Here is a 5,941-nt window from a genome sequence, read left to right as displayed (position 1 = left end):
GCTAGAAGGTCCTACTTCCGATGTAAAATCCAAGAATCTTAAGCTTGAACCATCCCCAAATCCCTCTCACCCCTCGTCCACACACTCAACAGAGAAATCCAGTGAAACTACAGGACTAAGAGCTTCTTGAAAGGAAGATTCTGTTTTGTTTATCTTTGGTTTCCCACTCCCAGAGTTTTCAGCATCCTTAAGGCACATATTTAGGTGCTCAGTACACATGAATGGGAAAGAGGAAGTGTGGTGAACTTCTAAGGCACAGATGCTGCTAACGCAATGACATTACCTTACCCCCATGCTACCCACTCCACCCCATCCCATGTCTGGTCCCTTCCTCCTCTATCTCTAGGCATTGTACAAGCCATCCAAATAGCTCTTAGAACAGACAAACTGCTGACTCTTTGCAGCACAGCATTCAGCTTCCGATTTTTTTCTTTCCTTTCTCCCTCTTCTTAAAAGGTGATCTTGCCTTTCAGCTAGTGCAATATGCCGCAATGAACCAGCATGCCAGTCAGTCTGCAGAGAATCACTGAGAGAATGAATTTGAATAATAAAAGCCAGAACAAGGAGATACCTTGGAGAGAGACTTTGTGTAGTACCTTCAATTTAGAACCTCATTTCAGTGGCTAATGCAGTCGTTGGAGGCATTAGCCTAATTTTTGCCAGGAGAGTTTAACAACACAGCGGTACTAAACATGGGCAGAGGACCCTGCTCATCTCAGAGATGGAGTGTAGAGAATGAAATTAGCAGCACCGCGCTTTCTGGTGCAGAGGAAAGTAAATCCCCACACCCTTCCCCCAATTCATCACGAACCACGTTTAAAATGAAAACACAGAGGCATGATGCGTATGGGAGTCAGCAGGAGCGTGAAGTTCAAGAGAAGTCAAGACCCCTGAAGAGCCCCCATGGGGTACTTACGGGACTGTAGGAAAATTAACTTCAAAGGACAGCTAATAAAGGCAGATCTTGTTATTGCTAAGCCCTTTGCTGAGATGACTCCAGAACTTGCCAGCATGTCAGTCTGCTGAAGACAGAGATAGGGAGGAAAGCCCACAGAGACCAGACTGGAAGTGAGAGGCTTAGCTCCAGACACATACTCACAGACCCAGGGAGTGGGGAGATGGTCCCTAAAGCAAGACCTTCCCATTGGCTAGGCTAAAAGGAAGTCACAGCGGGTCTGTGACTGGTCCAGACTTTCCCAAAGTCTCTCCCCAAGTAGTCAGTCTTGCTGCAGGAGCCAAGCAGCTCATGACCCTCTGCTTTTCTGCGGCTTTGTGAAGAGGTAAACAGGAGCTTCAGAGACAGCAAAAATATCCCTTGGGAGAAGTCTCTGAGGGGCTCCCACTCCCTTCTAGACAGGGCCCACAATGGGCCCAGTATGGGTCTCCCTGGCTGGCCAGGCTGAGGAAGGCGCTCTTTCCTCTTGTCGTAACAGGTTGTTGGCCAGCAGCTCTCCCTCTGAACCTCGAGATTTCTCATTGTCTCTGGTCCCCAAAGTCCTATTCTGTTCTCCATTCTGTTATCTTAGGTTCTTTTGACTTACCTAGGGATGGGTGAGGAAAAAAAAGTTTAATCAAGACTTCATAGCAAAGGATTTTCTAGAACCCAATGCTCCTTTTCCCTCTTCCCTCCCCCACCAGGAGGTAAAGGAGGGCCCAATCTCACCAATAACTCATTCTTTTTTTTGTTAATTGAAGTATAGTTAATCTATAATATTATATGTTACAGGTATATAATGATTTACATTTTTAAAGATTATACTCCATAGTTATTATAAAATATTGGCTTTATTCCCTGTATTGTACAATATATCTTTGTAGCTTATTTTATACCTAGTAGTTTGTACCTCTTAATCCTCTACAGCTATATTGCCCCTCCACTCTCCCCTCTGGTAACTATTAGTTTGTTCTATCTGTGAGTCTATTTCTTTTTTGAGATATTCACTAATTTGTTGTATTTTTTAGATTCCACATATAAGTGACATCATAAAGTATTTGTCTTTCTCTGACTTATTTCACTTAGCATAATGCCCTCCAAGTACAGTCATGTTGCTGCAAATGGCAAAAATTCATTCTTTTTTATGGCTGAGTAGTATTCCATTGTATATACATGTAACATCTTCTTTAACCATTCATCTGTTGATGGACACTTAGGTTGCTTCCATATTTTGGCTATTATAAATATATGGCATTTATTTGCTTTGGTTTTTTTGGGGGGGGTTAATTAAGTTTATTTATTCAAATACTTATTGTAATGGAGGTACTGAGGATTGAACCCAGGACCTTGTGCATGCTAGGCATGTGCTCTATCACTGAGTTATACCCTCCCCCAGGCTATTATAAACAGTGCTTCTATGAACATTGGGCTGCATGTATCTTTTCCAATTAGGTTTTGGTTTTTTTTTTCTAATATATAAGCAGGAGTGGAACTGCTGGACCAGTAACTCCTTCTTAACAGCATCATGGCCTTACTAGCACTAGCCTGGAAGCCTCAATGATTTTAAGAAGTCAATACTGTAATGGCAGACACAAAGACACCTGTGCATCAAGACCTATGCATAGAAGGGTGGGGCTGTCAACCTTCTTGATTGAATGGATTCCCAGTGGGCTGTGGTGCTTAAGGCCAAGGCATTCTGCTGTGCTCTCACTGTACTCAACACAATGCTAGGCACATAGCAAGTACTTCAACACCTCAGGACCTGAACTCTTCCTGTAAGGTCTCTCCATAAAGTCCTGAGGATATGAAAATTGTGTCCTGTACCTCATAGACACTAAAAAAATAGCCCTACAGGAGAAGCAGGGGTTACCTGGGAGGGAAAGCAAAAGAGATGAGAAGCTGGACACCTCAGACTCCATGCAAAATGCATACACAATGAGGGGAACAGTACAGGGATTAAGGAGGCAAAACTTGCTCTTCATATACACTGCCTGCCTGCCAAAATTTACTGGATGGCAGGGATCCTAGATCTGTGGGCGAGGACTGAGTCATGTTATGCATCTCTTTTTTCTAAGCAGCATGTGCAAAACTTCCTCCATCTCAGGCAGGGAAAGTGATGGTCTGCAACCGGAAGCACAGATTTCATTCTAATGCTGAAGCAGCCTCCTCAAATTACAAAGAGTCCATTCTGGAAGAAGCCAGGACGACTAGACTGTGGCTTTGGATAGCCAAAATACCAATGCCATGAAACTGTATCATCACAATGCTGAAAATTTCCCTTTAAGAAGCATATCTTCCTATAACCATAAATCAATCCCTCACTGCAATTTTAGAAATCTATCCCCCCCCCCCCGAAAAACCCAGCTATTACAAGAAACTCTAAATGCTAGGCACTAGATGCTGAGTTCCAGTACAATTAGGGTAGATTCTGAATGGTGCCCTGAGGCAGACCATACAAGAACAGGGTAGAAAGGAGTTACATACACTTATAAAGCTCATTTAGGGAATAGGCTGTGCATAATACATACAGGCTCAGGAGTGTAGACACTCCCTCCTGGTGGTGGCTGAAAGGCAGGCTTTGAGCTACAACACTGGCAGATGGCTGCTTTGGTGGCAATTGTGCACGCTGCAACAGGCACCTTCTCCCGTCTACCCTTGAGTACAGGCTTATGCTCCCACGAGGGTTGGGGAGCACCAGCAGACATTACTCCCAAAGAATGGTGCCTTTCCCTAGGGAAGGTAAACATTTCCATCAGAAGGCAGAAGCCGACACAAAGCAATTTCTCTCTATGCAGGGAAAAGGAGCCACAAACATAAAGTTGCTCATTCAAGAGAGACAGATGATCTCCGCAAGCCAAGCAGTGCCAAACAGTCTGTAAAGGGTCTGCACATCCATCAGCACAAGTGGCTGCACGGGGGAGGGGGAGCAGAAGCATGGAAAGCCCACTCAAGGTGCAAGACTCTCTGGCCTCAGGCCACTTGTTATTTGACTGAATGGAAGCCCCTGGAGAATGGAGGCTGGTCATTTTTCTACTGAGTCTCTAGCCTGAGCACAGCTACAGCAAGGGTTTGATTTGGAGCAGTCTCTCTCCTCCAGTCCATGTGTTTCCATTCCTCCCAGTCCATACCCAAGGTCTGTCCACTTCAAATCTCTGGGCTTCACAAGCCTTCAGGGGTAGTTTACTATTCATCTTGAGCCAGACAATTCTCCCTCCCACCACTATCTCCCATGGTTTATTTGTTTGTTTGTTTGTTTTGAGTCACATGTGGCTAAAAGAAGAATGACAGTCTTATGCCTAAAATAACCTACAGAGAAATATGGTTTATGAACTCCCCTGTAATACAATACATAATTCAGAGCCCAGCCATTTGTCACACTATTGAATAATCCATACGCATCCCCAGGGTCTGACAATAAAATTTGTAAATCAATAGCAAAAAGCAGTATATGTTAGCCACTGAGTTAAAATACAAAGGACATTCTTCAGCACTGATTTTTATTTTTAAACTCATAAGATATGGGCTTCCAGAAGGTAAATACTTGTGAGGGAGTTGAGTGCTAGAATGGAGGACTTTATACTTTCCAGACTCCCCTGATAGTTGACTTTAATGAAAAAACAACTCCAACACTTGCATTCTCCCCATGATAATAACAGCTTTCTTCTACAAACCCTGCTATTAGCATGACGGAGATGGCCACATCAGTCATAAAAAAGCATATGTACCTTCTGCACCCAAAAAGAGCAAGCAAAGGACGTGCTTTGTGCAAGAGAAAGGCACTTAAAACAGGAAAGAAAATAATAAATTATTGCAAAGCTTGATTTGAACTTATTTTTCTTTCTTCTTGATGATCAAACAGTGAGCATGAGCGTAGGGGTAGGCATCTCAATCTGCAAACATATTGCCATAGTGATTGGTGCTTAGATAAAAGGATAAAATAGGCAGTGTTTCATTTATATTCCAAGGAACAGAGACAAGTGCCCTGATCAGTCAGCCCTGCAGAGACTCCTAATGCCAAATGAGTGGCGGCCTCCTCCCCAGTGGCTATGGCACCACTGCAGAATAAGATATGTGGGATATGTGTCTGTGTTGTCATCTGACCAATTAGCTGCCTAGAGCAGACCTCTGCTTGGGATGCAGCAGGTGTTCAGGGTCTAAAGGCCAAGCATTGTGGACCCATAGTAAGAGCCCTCCTTGTGACACAGGAGGCTGAGGCTAAGTCAGATGTGATCTGCTGTGCATGGCTCCACCCTGGTCAGCTTCTCCTTTACCTAACAGGTCACTTGAGCATTCATTTACTTTGTTTTAACTTTTTATTTTGAATTAATTTTGGACTTAGAAAAAAGTTGCAAAAACAAAACAATGTTCTCATATACCCTTCAGCTTCCCCTAATATTAAGATCTTATATAACAATTATTGAAACAAAGAAATTAACATTGGTACAAAAGTAGTAACTAAACTACAGACTGTTTGCACTTCACCAGTTTTTCCTCCAATGTCCATTTTACTGTTCCAGAATCTAATGCAGGATACAACACTGCATTTAGTTGTCATGTCTCCTTGGTCTCCTCCAATCTGTGACAACTCGTCAGTCTTTCTTGCTTGGCATGCTTGAATACTGGTCTATTAATTTTTATAGTATACCTCAGCCTAGATTTGTCTGATGTCCACTCATTTTTACTACAAGAAAAGCAATAGTAGCTAACATTTAAGCTACTCCTATATACCTGGCATTACAGTAAACGCTTTAATGCTTACCTTATTTACCACTTAAAACAACCCTCTGAAGTAGGTATTAATACTATCCTTATTTTACAAATGATATTTCATTACAGGATATTTCACTAAACTTTAGTGGAATTACATAACTTGCCCAAGACAACTCAGGTATAAAAGGCAGAGCTAAGATGGGAACCTGGGTAGCGGAAATCTACAACACTACTCTCTGCTATATTCAAGGCATGGCAACAACAACCAGGTGCCAAAATACAGGATGGACTCTGCCC

The sequence above is a fragment of the Vicugna pacos genome, chromosome 3, assembly GCF_048564905.1.
Source record: "Vicugna pacos chromosome 3, VicPac4, whole genome shotgun sequence".
In the NCBI taxonomy this organism is placed as follows: Eukaryota; Metazoa; Chordata; class Mammalia; order Artiodactyla; family Camelidae; genus Vicugna; species Vicugna pacos.
Note: the sequence above shows the minus strand (reverse complement) of the source record.